Raw genomic sequence first — 14,779 nt, 5'->3', positions numbered from 1 at the left:
ATAAAATATTTATAAAGTTTAATAAACTATTTTCTTAAAATTAGAATTATGCTTATAATTATGATTATTATTTTTAAGAAATGATCCACTTACTATGAAATATTTTAACTTTTTCTATAAAATGGTTCCAAGTGGAGAAACCAAACTTGAACCGAATTGTGCGATTTGGGTGATAACATCAACCTGAAACTGAACCGAATATTATAAAACCTGAACTAAATCGGATACATCGGTTCAAATTGATTTTTAGATTTTTTTTGGTTTCTTTGCTCAGTCCTACGACTAACAATTGGTTGAAAAAAATAGGACTTCTCTAAATATTTGAATCGAATTCGAATATTAAGTTTATCATTATTAGAAAATTTTTATTTAAATACTATTTTTACCCGAATAAAATTAATCTTAGACGGTAAAGCAAATGAAAATAGTTGTGGATATATAAAAAAAAATTTCAAGGCTAAGCTTGAAGTGGAAACTAGAGAGAAAAGGTAAACACCAACAACAGCCCAGCCAAACATCACCATATTTTGTATTTCCTCAACAACGTTGTATTTATCTACAAATAATGTCGCGCATATTAAGAAAAAAATAAAGGAAACTGATTACATTAAAATTATGTGCATTACGCGGATTGAGTGAAATGCCAAAGGACTTCTTGGACAACTCCTACTCTACTCTACTCTAGATTACATCATATGAATGATTGGACACTTGAAATTTTCACTAGTTTCTTGACAGCAAGCAACGCCAAACATCACTAGTTTCTTGCAACTAAAGTTGTCCATGGCCGGTCAGGCCAGGCTATTTAAAAATTTTAAGTCTAAATTCGATCCAATTCGAAAATAAATTTAAAATTTTGTTTAAGTTTAGTTTAAATAAAAATATTGAAACTCGATTTTATTTCATCCGTATTAAAATTTTTTATAAAAATTTAAAAATATTATCAAATACATTAAAAATATTAAAATAAATATTTTTTAATAAATAAAAAAATATTAAAAAATATAGCAAAATTAAAAACAAGAGTTTGATTCTTCTCAAGGCAGTTCCTATCATATACCAATGCATATCACACCATTTTTTGAATTGATTAGATTATACTTCTCGTTGATGTGTCTATTGTAAGCTACATCATAAGATTGATATCTACATGCCCCAATGATTCCTAAAAAAAGACCACAGGAAGATCAGAGACTGCATATTTCATTACAAGTAGGAGAATAAAATTCTCTCCATATTTAGAGGATTGTACCCTCTTACCCACGTTCGAATATGCATCAAACACAGCATAATAATATAAGATACAAATATTTAAAAAAAAATAAAAAAAATTGGAGTTACAAAAAGAAAGGGTGATGTGATACCTAAACTTTCTGGCGAAAATTATTGAAATATGACCAATATAAATCATATCTTTCAAAAGTGTCTCCTCTAATACAAATTAGAATTCTTCGTTTCAATATGAATATTTATTTTCTTGATCAATTAGATGAAATACGTAACATAAAATAAGCGTGGGTAACGAATCAAATTATAAGTTGAATGCTAAAAAGTTCATAGGAAATGAAAAGATAGTCTTTCTATAATATTATGATTGCTACAACAGGGTATAATGCCCCATATTCCCACGTCTATGTAAAACAGTAAAAACGAATTTGGCAATTAATGCTTTGAGATAAAATGTCAAAAAAGGGAACTAGATTTTCACTTTGGTTTTCTTCTTTTCTTCTTTGAAAATAATCAAAGCATAAGGGTTGTGATGATACTTCCCTTCAACATCTTCAGCTCTTTGAATCATAACCGAAAGCAAACCGGCTCCACAAATGGACCCATCAGGTATGGGTAGCCTACTGACACTACTTTCATTACTTGCATATCTTTCTAAAGGACCACTAAATCTTTCATTATCCTCTTTGAAAGGATTAAATGTCATCTGCACCACTAGCTATCCTCTTCGCTTCTTGTTTTGAAAGTCATTAGGGTTTGTGTTCTTGACTAAATTAAATGAAAATTCTTGTGTTTCATGAGGAGTGAGCAATCTTAGTGGAACTATTTGCATTCCCAACTTGTCATGTGTTCCAACCTGTTAAACCAGCGACAAAATCATTACCCTTGATCCAAACTCAGTTATTATTAACAAAGAAAAATGAGATTGAACTCAATATCAATCCCATTTTATAGTCTAAACTTAAAAGATCTTCAAGGGACCCATTTAATGATACATGTTCAAATAAGAGAAAGAAACTTATCCTGATTTGATAACATGTGCATTAATATGATGTTTGGTCATACTAATGTCATGGGATTAGACTTTTAATCTCGTAATTCGTGCAATCTTAAGCGATTCTCTTGCTCCGAATGTACTTAAGTCAACTTAACTCTCACAAAATGAGGATTCTTGCAGAATTCATCTAAGACCAATTTATATAGCGAAAGTAAACTCAAGTCAAAAGAATGTTCAAAAGAATAGAATAGTAACAAAAAAATAATGCACGAGAGGTATTTGAATAAATGCTATCAATTTAGTATTCACTCTCAAAGAATACGAAACAAAGAATGATTTACAGCTTAGTGGAGGCTTTCTATTTATAGTTGAGCTCCCCAAAATCGATGGTATACATCGAGTTACATCGACAGACGAGATCGAAACATATTTGCAATTAAAGGATTTACACAATCGCCTAAATTACAAAATCAAATCTTATGTAGGTATCTTCTAATATTACTTTCCCTATTTATCAAGGTAGCCTAATTTTTCATATTTAATTTATTGGGTCACCCAGACTCTAAATAGACAAACTTCTTCATCAATTCTTTGAATCGGGTCAATTCTTGTGGGTCAAATAAATCCCATCTAATTGATAGACTTCCATGACACATATTTTATGTAATGGTCATGAGCCTTAAACCTTGACCCGTGACACCAGGATAAATATAAGGAGAAAAGTATATAAACTTAAATTTATTGCTCCGAGCCTCCGACTCCTTGTTTCTCTGAATGTATTCGTGTCCAACTCATAGAAATTAAGGGGTGGACATATACCCATATAAGGCACTTCCAAATATGAGCTCCACCATGCTTCTTATAATACCGCTAAGTGCCTAAGAATGAGTCTATACAAAATTCTATGTTAATAGTTAATGATAAATTCAATTCCAGAACTTGAATGACATTGTCTCTTGTTATCTGACAAATTACAATGTTGTCAAGGAAAGAAGATGTGTTGCTGGAGCAAATCACCTTATTGAGGAAAGGCTAAATGTCGGAGATAAACCTATTTAACTAGTCAATCCGCTTTTATACCAGGAAACCAAGAAACCATAAGAAGAAACAAATGACATTGGTGAAAGCATGGAGCAAAACTGATCTTGGAACTCACTCGATCATAATCAGGATGCTTCGTCCATAAAGGAATCTCAGGCAAAATATCAAGCAGAGAGATGGTATCAAAATCATGAAGTGGTCAGATTATTGGATCCTGCAAATTTATGCTTAGAATTAGTTAGAAACATTGCTCCTAAGGAATATCTTGATTGACATTTCCAAACTAGAAGGTGTTATGCCATCATTGTAGCGTCCTAACATCATATCTTTGTCAAAAATGAGTTTGTAACATGAGTGATTTAACGAGGGCTTTGTCAACTGAACTACAGATAAAGGGTAAAGCACTTGGGTTCAAGTCTTCAGTTGACATCAGTCTTGGGTTTGATCTTTGGACAACTACTACCCATTACCCTTACCAAAAATATATATAATGAGAGCTTTGGTTGGGGTTCTAAGCTTCACTTGAATTGCTCTAATGTTCTTATCGGATACCAAATAATGAAATTACATATGCAAAAGCAGAGAAAGTGTAAGTGTAAGAAAATACTACTGATTATAAGCGGAGGGAAAAAGAAAACGGGAAAATGTGATCATGTACTTTGACCAAGAAAAATACAGAAAAAGTTCGTTGACTTTTCTGGTAATCATTTGATTGGACAACTGATAATCAGTAAAAGCAGCGTTTAACCAACATGTAAACATAAACCAAAAAATAAATAAAATTTAATAACTCTACAATAAAAGCTTAAAACCCAACAAGAAAAAGACATCAAACCCAGCATGTTAGACTGGAATATTGAATCATAATTGAAAGTTAGAAAGGCTTATTTCAAAGAAGTATGTTACCTTTACATCTGCAGGCTCGTTGTAAATGAATAAGAGAAAGCCAATGAACAAACCAATGAGAACTCCAATACCGAAGCCAATGGTTCCTAGTAAACAACCCACCAAACCCATAGTCTCATTACCTTTTAGATGAATCCCTTTGATCACATCATTTTAAAAAGGAGAGATTAAAGGGGACAAAAGTTAACAGTTGACTGTTCAAAGAGATTGTGATGAAATTTAATGAAAAAACGTTGAAGAAAAGCAAAGAAAATGAAATTGGAAGCTAACGGATGCTGGTCTTGTAGGAACCGCCAAAACAGCATTTCGTTGTTGAGTACACGCGTCAAATGGAGCCATTTTACTCAATACACTATTTTTAAAATAAGTTCAAAGTTTTTGAAGTTAAAGAGTATGTTATATGATAGACTCAAAAGAAAAAAATTATCTTTATCAAAGTTTTTAAGATTTTTAAAATGAAATTATGTATTTGAGTTGTTATGTTTTTTAATCACGCTCTACCTTGATTCATTAAAATCACGCCAAGTGTTCATTTTGTCAAGTGGTTTTTTGTCTTGCTAATAGTAGAAATATTACCATGTTTCATCCAAGGTGAGTTGATCTTTCATCATGCAAACGCGTTACGAAATGACATGTGGCTCAAAAAATAAATCTAAAAACGTGTTGACAGGATTATATAACTTACGCATGAGTGCTTAAAGGATGACATTTATTTAGAAGTATTTATATATAGACTCCTACTTACTATGAAGAAGGAATTCACTTTTACACCCCAAGATCTCGGCATAATCATACTATGTGAAGCTCACTCCTTTCTCAAGTCACATCATTTTCCTTCTTTCACTCACCTACCCTTTCAATCAACATCAACAATTAATGTAGCGATTATCCATCACAATCACATCAAGCATCTTTTCGCACTCAACAATGGCTTAAATCAAATTATTCCTCCTTACCTTATACTCGAAATCATATCCTCGTACTTTATCTTTATAACTCTTTTTCCCGTTACCAAAGCATATATCCCATCACATACACTTACCTACTTGTATACACATATGTTGTTTCCTTCTCTTGCCATAGTCCAAGATTAAAGTTCATATCAATCCACTTACCTTATAATTATACAAACTTATACTCTATATCAGATATCTACCTTAGCCACACTTTGGTTTCATATTCATCATTTCCATAATTGACCAAGTAACCTTCATTGGTTGTTCAAATTCTTACCCAAGTTCCATCTATACATGTTGAAGGTCGTTTTGAAACTCACATTACCTCTCACATCATACTGATAAATGGAGGGAGACAAAGCGGAAGAAGATTGAATTCAAGTTGCTCAACTTGAGAAAGAAAGATTCGGATCTAACTTGGAAAGAAGAAATCAAACAGATTTAGAAATACAATAAAAATAAAGAAAATAACTAAAATAAGAAATTTAAGAATAACGAATAAATATTCAAAATAATAACTAAATAAAGAAAAGATAGAGTAAAAAGTGGAAGATGAATTGAATAAACCGATAGATATGATCGGTAGATAAATAAGTGTCCAATTGAATCCTTTGAAGTATAAACCCCAACAAACTCAATTAATGGCTCTAGTGAACCCTTTAAGAAATAAAACTCTCAACTTTACTAAAACTCTAATTAATCTATACGTAATTTTAAACTAAGCTTTCTTGTTGACTAATAAACATATAAATCTTAAATAACTTAAAATACTTAAAAAAACATATCCAAAATTTGGAATAAATAAATAATAAAATAATAACACCTAATAAATAAAATATTTGGCTCATATATAATAAAAATTAAGCCTAAATATTGAACCCAATATGATTTAAACTCGAGTTAAAAGCCCGAAAATATAATTTTCATAATAATCCACCAAGAAATTTTGTTTGCATAGTCTTCACTAAAACAATCATAACTTGAGTTTCCAAACTCAAAATCAAGTGATTCAAAATGAGTGTCAAAGCTAAGAGATAGATCTTTTAACACTTTAAAGACATCTCAACCCAAAAATTCTTAGATCCTTTAAAAAAATGCACCAAAAATCAATTGATTGTAACATGGCTGGGTGAGTGGGCTTGATTAGGGTCCTTGAAGTGTAACACCTAAGCTTGTTAACATCTTCCACACGGGCTTGTCATCATGGATTGAGTCCATGAACAAAGTTGATCCCTCCTAATTCATCCTATCTCCTGACCACTTTCGCCACCAGCGTGCAAACATTGGGGTGGAGAATCAACACTAAACATACTGCAAGTGTGACAGGTCAATTGTAATTTATAGTGCCAATGGAACACCCTAGTATTCCAAGGATCGAACCTAAGAGAGTCGGGGACAAATTGGTTTCTAAATGACAAGCATGCAAATAGGAAGTCTAGCTAGCTACTCACTAATTTCTATATTACGACAATACATAATTTGGGGGTTAATTAATCTAATTAACTACTTAGCAATAAAAAGAACTAAATTGCAAAACAGACAAAATTAAGCAAATATGAATTAAATGATAAGCATCGATTGGTTGAGTTCCATGTTGCTAATTAACCTTTGGATTAGGGATTTAAATCACTAAACTCTTAATTTGGCTTAATTTTAGCTCCCAACCTCACCAAGCTAATCTGGGACTATAAAATTGGTGCTAAATAAGATCTCCTCTCAATCTCACTTATCTAAATTTTCATTTAGGGTCGTTAATCCTAAGTTTCAAAGTTTATTCGATTTACTCCAGTTTTTACGATTTAATCCTTGCACCAAAAACTAACTAAACAACATTTCCATCAACCAACCACCTAAGATTTAGCCACTCATCCTCATTTCTAAACAAACAACAATCAAATAAACACCCAAAACATGCATTAAATTAAGTGCAAGAGATAAGGTTAAGAAAGCTTAGGGTTTTCTTGAAAGATGCTTGAAGTATATGACAATGGCAGTAAAGATAATGCATAAGAATAGGGGTGTGCATAATTCAGGTAAAACCGAAAAAATTCGGTTAACCGACCGAATTCGGTTAATCGGTCGGTTAACCGAATTTTTTCGATCGGGGGTCGGTTAATTTTTTTATGATTTTTCGGTTAACGGTTAATTCGGTTCGAAACCGGTCGGTTAACCGAAAATTTTTGGTTAACCGAAAAAATTAATAAATAAAATTATCCAACCCAACCCAAACTTAATTACCCAACCCAATTAAACTAAAACTAAAGTTTACTCAATTACCCAATCCAATAAAACTAAAACTAAAAGACAGCCCAATTTACTAAAGTCTAAAACCCAATTTACTTTAATAATTTATAAATTTTTTAAATTTTAAAAAAAAAATTTGGGTAATTCGGGTATTTTTCGGTAATTCGGTTAATTCGGTTAATTCGGGTAATTCAGGTAATTCGGGTAATTTTTAACCAAAAATAAAAAATATATAATTTTCGGTTAATTCAGTTAACCGACCTTATTAACCGAAAAAATTTCGGTTCGGTTAATTTTTTTTTAAAAAAATCGGTTCGGTTAACGGTTAAAATTTTTGGAAGGTCGGTTAATTCGGTTATAGTAATTTCGGGTCGGTTAACCGATCGGTTAACCGAATGAACACCCCTACATAAGAACACTAAAGATCAAACTTTTATCAAAGAAACTTAAAATAGGACTAAGCAATATTAAAAGCTTGGGATGAAAATGAACTAACACCTAGCTACAACAAAATTAACTAACTAACAAATAACACCCTAAAGCTATATCTAAAACCCCCAAAAATGAATAAGACAACTCTAAACCTAAGCAAAAAAAACGAAAGAAAAATAAAGCATCCCCTTTTAGTTCTCAACTAAAAGTGGTTTTTAACATTTGATTACAAACCAAAATTTTGGACCAAAATGCCCCAAACGTTGTATTTTGATTGGTGTTGGAGTTGGACAAAAACTACCCCTGTTGTCATTTTTCTTCTTGTCAGGCATCAGTATCGTGATACTCAGGTTAGGGCATCATGATACCATAGGTAGTATTAAACTTGAGAGTCTTAAGGGTCTCGGTATCGCGATACCCATCCTTGGTATCGCGATACCCATCCTTGGTATCGTGATATCACTAGAAATGACCTTAATTTCCTTCTCTTCAGCACTGTTAGGGGTATCACGACTTTCATGACTCAGTATTGGGATACCCCTTTCGAGTGGTGATTTCTTCGATTTTGGGCCATCCTCAACTTCCTACACCACTCAATCATATCGTTTGTTCCCCATAGCAAGTTTTGCCAATTTGGGTCTTAAAAATGGGTAAAACTAACAAAAACCATTTATTAATTCTTGGAATTAAAAATTAATAAAAACATGTAACACCTCTAACCCGTCTCCGTCGCCAAATTAGGGTTAAGAGGCATTACTAATCAAAACACAAATCAAAACAGACATTCCTTATAGTTCAATTTTTTTTACAGTTACATATAATAAACTAGGTCTAATATTAAACATGCAAAATTTTAAGCTTCTCTTTTGACCATTTTGAACAAAACAAAGACATTACAATACAAATAAACCATAAGAAAATACGCCATTTTCGTATGGCTATTAATCTCATATACATTATATATAGAAGTACGACCTTCAAAAACATTATCTAGCCTGTACATGCCATAAGTTAAAATTTAAACATTTTAATGCCAAGACAATAGATAGAGTGATGATCTTGCTGACGATCCCCGAGCTTGAAGCTTGATCTTTAAGTCTAAAAAAAACAGAAAGACATAAACAAACAAAGCTTTTATATCTTAGTAAGTCTATAGCATAGCTAAAAAATATATAAATAATTATATAGTTTCCTGGTACACTTAATGAATTCGCAATATACCATATATGTTATCATTTGAATATTTGCTATTCTTAATCATCTTATTTATAACCAAATATATGAACTCATAGAATTCATATTAATGAGTACATATATATAAACAACATGCATACAACCAATTGTATCTATAAATACTCATCAAAATCTTATAATCAAATACATTTACATATCATTTACATATAGTCAAATGCATATATAATTATCAACACTTAAAACCGAATGCATATACAATTTAAAACATGAATAGTCGAATGTGTATATACATATATGCTTAAAAAATATTATCATCGAATGTATATACACTTTAAACATGAATAGCTGAATGCATATATACATATGCCTAACAAGTATTATCACCAAATGTATATACATGTTCTTCAAATACATATGACATAATTCATATGTATATCCATCATATTTAAACACATAATATAAATAGATTCACCGGCACTTAGCCTGCTAGGTTTTAAAACCTGATTCAGTACACCGACTTTCAGCCTGCTAGACTTATAGTCCGAATTGTTTCACCGGCATTAAGCCTACTAGACATAAAGTTTGAAATATTTCACCGGCATCAAATCTGCTAGACATAAAGTCTAAAACATTCGATCACCTTATAATGATCCAAACTAATAATTTCATACCTTCAATTCCATTCAAAAACTTTTACATGAATATATATACATAATCGAATCTTCCATATACATATATAAATTTCATACTTAAATTCATTACAAGAACATATACATGTATACCGGCATAATAGTATCTCATAAAAACTTATATAAATGTCATTCCTAAATTCAATAAAAGAACATATACATATATGTAAGCATGCTCATTCAAATATAGCATATATATATAAATTACAACTCACATATACATACCTATTATACAATCATGAATTACATATCTTTAATCAAATCCAAGAGTTTATACATGTATATACCTATATATATTCGAACCTAATATATATATGTTATACATACCTTTTGTCGCAACCATTTTTTTTAAACAAAAATTTTAGTTGTCGACTTAAAAAACAAAATCTGGAGTCGCCACCGATCCTTTATTAAGGTGTGATCGGCCCACCTTAAAATTAGTTTTAGTCTGCGAAATTTGAGAAAACAGGTTCGGGAGTCAGTTACGCACGAGGAAGGATTAGCACCCTCGTAACGCCCAAAATTGGTACCAAATTGATTTTTTTAAAATGCCTTGGTGTCGAAAATTTGAAAAGATTTTAAAAGGAAACTTTTTATTTCGTGAATGGATTAAAATAATAAGAAAATTCTTATCTCAAAGAAATAAAACACCACACCCAGTAAGTTAGGGCACAATGTTTTTAAATCTTCAAAATACCCGAATACTGCCTTTTGTTTTTGAAAATTCTTATTTCGAGAAGAAAATGTCATGACTAGTAAGTTAGGACCCAACATTTTGAATTCCCGAGAATAAGCTTTTATTTAAAATTTGTGAATTTGCTGCAAAACAAATACTTGGCTTTCGAAATTCATCGAAAAATAATCGCGATCCAGTAAGTTAGGACACGATCTTTCACGAGAATCATGAATGCCAAATATTTAAAATTATAAAATATGATGGTTTTAAACAAAAATTTGACAAAACCAAAATATACGTTTTTGAAAGTGTGATGAAGGTTAATGATAACATGAAATTTTAATTTAAATCATATGTATTCAAATACATAAATATATGTACAATACGTATATAGAGTAATGGGATACATGAAATAACAAAAAAATAACTAAAAATGTATGTATATAATAGAAAAGGTATAAATGAATTTTTTTGAGTTATAAAATATAAATGTGTATGTATATTTATATATGTATCGAAAAGCGTTAATGTATATGTATACATGTATGCAAAAATTATGAAAGGAGAATAATAATAAAATATATGCATGTACTTTATAAAATATAAATAAAATAAGTATAATATATTAAAAAAATATGAAAATAAATAATATATATATGTAAAATGCGCATGTATTTATAGAAAGTGTATGTATATATATTATATATAAAAAATGCGTGCAGGTGCATGAAAATAATAAGGATAATAAAAATAATGCATAATATAATAACGAGGATACAATGATAATATTAACAAGATTTTAAAAATAAAAATGACAAATGAAGGATCAGAAATAAAATAAAAAGAGTTCAAGGGCCGAATTTAAAGTTAGAAAACACAAAAAGGGACCGAATCAAAAAGCGCGCAACAAGAAGAGGACCCAGATTGAAATTAACCCATTCTCTCAGAACGTGGCGCAGCAGCATGGGCCAAATTAAAATAAAAATAAAATATGCGGCCCAATTTGAAAAGAAGCAAAACAGGTTTAGTTGAAGTGCGCCGCAAAAGGGAGGGGCTAATTGCGTAATTATACCGTTCAAGGCAATATCACGCGGATCCTTCCCTTCGGGTCGGGTCACCGCGCGGGTCTGCTTTAATGAAAACAGCGCCGTTTTGATTGTTAATTAAAACAATTTTTTCCCTTTCAAAATCATTTGGAACCGAATGAGAAAAAAATAAAAAATAAAAAAATAAAAAAAAACTCAACAGGTGCTCTGCTAGGGTTTTATCCCTAGCTTCCTCGCACCGCCGCTGTTCTCAAGCAAATGGCCGATCCAAATCCCGGCCGTCCAAGACGAAGCGAGCTTCGGGTTTCATCGGCAAGACCACGTAGGTAAGCCTCTTCCCTTTTCTTTCGTTGTATTCCTTTTTTTTAAAAAAAATAAAAATAAAAATAGAAATAAATAGAATAGAAAAACGCCCGAAGAAAAAAAAAACTCGATTTCACCTTAAAAAGAATTTTTTTTCGATTTTTTTGCCTCTTTCTCTGTTAATACCCTCCGTCCCTTTTACAGATTTCAAAGGGCCTTTTATAGGCCAAAAATAAAATAAATCGAGGGGAAAAAAATAATCTTGCTTGCTGTTTTTTTCTCTTTGGACTCCTTGAGTCCGTTTTTCAGGTGTTCGTGGAGAGTTTGGCGCGCGTGGAGGCCAAAACGTGCGGCGATCGGGCGTTGGGCGCGGCGTGGGTGCTGTTGCGGTGCTGAGGCAGATGCGGCGCTCCTTATTGCTTAGGGTTTTTCTGCTTAACTTTGTAGTGTTGGACCAGGGACCGTTTTGGGCCGTCTGTTTAATTTTGTAATGTTGGACTAGGAACTGTTTTGGGCCGATTGGGCCTTATTACAGCTGCCCCTCTTTGCTCATTGTCGTGTAACGAGAACAGAGCAAAGACTATAAGGCCCAATTGCGCCTGGCCATATTGAGCCTTAACTTCTTCAGTGCTTCTCTTCTAATAGCCTTGTTCCTTCCTACTGCATCTTCAAAGGTATAGGAACTGGTGCTCCAATCTATCCCACTGGAATGTCGGGGAGATAGGATTCATATGTTGTAGCTCCTCAAAAGAACAAAATCTGCTATCTTTAATCTGTTCCACTGCAACTTCAGGGAGATAAGACTTATAGCTTCAACTTGTTCTGTTACAACTTAAGGGTAAATCTAATGTGATCTGCTCTACTGCAACTTCAGAGAGATGATATATGTAGTTTTAGTCCACTCCATTACAACTCTTGGGAGATAGGACCGATTATTTCTGTCTGCTCCACTGCAACTTCAGGGAGATAAGACTTGTATCTTCGATCTACTTCACCACCAGTATGGGAAGACAAGATCTGCTTTCTTCGATCTACTTCACGCCAATACATGAAGACAAGATCTGCTTTCTTCGATCGATTCTACTGCCGACCGGGGAGATAGAATTACTGGTTTCAATATACTCCACTGCAACCTCAGGGAGGTAAAATCTGCCATCTTTGATCTGCTCCACTACTGCTTAGGGAGATAAGATCTGTAATCTTCAATCTGCTTCGCCACCAGTATGGGAAGAAAAAATCTGTATATTCGATCCACTTCGCTACCGATATAAGAAGACAGGACCTACTATCTTTGATCTGTTTCTTGCCGGTACATGAAAACAAGATCTGCTTTCTTCGATCTGCTTTCGATCTGCTTCGCCACCAGTATGGGAAGGCAAGATCTGGTATCTTTGATCTACTTCACGCCAATACATGAAGACAAGATCTGCTTTCTTTTATCTGCTCCGCCACCAGTATGGGAATACAAGATCTGCTTTCTTCGATCTACTCCACCGCCTGTACGGGGAGACAAGATATGGTATCTATGATCTACTTCACGCCAGTACATGAAGACAGGATCTGTTATCTTTCGACCTGCTCCACTGTTGTTCAGGGAGATAAGGCTCTATGATTTCACCAATCTGCTCTCTATGAAACATGGCCTGTATGATTCACTTTATGAGCCTAATTATGCCTAATGATAAGGATGTTATGATCAGAATGAATCAAATGCTCCTAACTAGGCGTGTAAGAATGACATTTGAATGTTATGTCATGAAAAATGAATATTGAATGTTTAAAGTCATTATTGCTCATTAAGGCCTCCTTCGTGGCAATAACGCTTCGTCAAAACTTGAAAAAATTTAAAATCTCGACTCTTGGCTCTAGATATCTCCGACCTTTTAACACGGTGAAGGTCTAAACAATAGTCCTGTTTCAGGTTCTTGAGTTATTTAAAGATTTCTTGAGTAATATGAAAAACTTCCCTTGTGAAAGTTTTATTAGTCCATTAATCGTTACTCTAATGCAACATGTTTGCGAAAAGATTACAACGATGAATAAAACAAAATTAATTTGGGAGCATAGCTCGCAATGGATTGAATTGTCTGGGGACATTTATATTGAAGAAGAATGAAATATTCTAAAACCACGAATTCAATACAAATACTGTGATCAGGTGCCCCAGATATCTTTTCTTGAATTTCTCTATACAACTTTTCGAAGACCCTTCTGAATTCAACACGCGTTTAGGGGATTCACAGTATTTTGTTGATGCCCCAAGATGTCGTCTATTCCTTTCTGCCGATTTAGATACAACAAGACTACCACGCGACAATCAAAATTTGAGCCGCCCTTTTCGGGTTTTCAACTCAAATCCCCTTTGGTCTTAAGGTGCCCTTTGCGGGTTTTCACCCTAGCCTCTCCCTTTTTTTTTTTTGGAATCAAAGCGCCCTTTGCGGGTTTTCACCTTGGTTCCTTCCCTTCTTCAAGTAAAGTACCTCTTCACCGAATCTGAATTTACCGGATTAGGCAAGTTTTTTCCATCCATTTCAGCCAGGATTAGGGCTCCTCTAGAAAAGGTCTTTTTTACAACATAAGGACCCTTCCAATTCGGCATCCATTTCCCCCTAAAATCCTTGTGTAGAGGAAGAATTTTTCTCAACACCAGGTCTCCCTCGTGAAATTCTCTGGGTCGGACTTTCTTGTTGTAGGCTTGCATCATTCTTTTCTGGTACATCTGACCATGCTGAATAGCCTTTAGCCTCTTTCCCTCTATCAAGTTCAACTGATTGTATCGAGATTGAACCCATTCTGCTTCATCCAATTGTAGCTCAGACAAAACCCAAAGAGAAGGGATTTCAACTTCGATGGGCAAGACTGCCTCCATGCCATAAACTAAGGAGAAAGGCGTTGCCCCGGTGGAGGTCCTGGTTGACGTTCGATAAGCAATGAGGGCAAACGGTAATTTCTCGTGCCAGTCCCTGTAAGTCTCAGTCATCTTTCCTACAATCTTCTTTATATTTTTATTGGCCGCTTCTACTGTACCATTCATTTTCGGGCGATACGGCGATGAATTGTGATGTCTG

This window comes from Gossypium hirsutum, chromosome D04 (genome assembly GCF_007990345.1).
Source record: "Gossypium hirsutum isolate 1008001.06 chromosome D04, Gossypium_hirsutum_v2.1, whole genome shotgun sequence".
In the NCBI taxonomy this organism is placed as follows: Eukaryota; Viridiplantae; Streptophyta; class Magnoliopsida; order Malvales; family Malvaceae; genus Gossypium; species Gossypium hirsutum.
The sequence above is the reverse complement of the archived record's forward strand: the minus strand, read 5'-3'. Positions refer to the sequence as shown.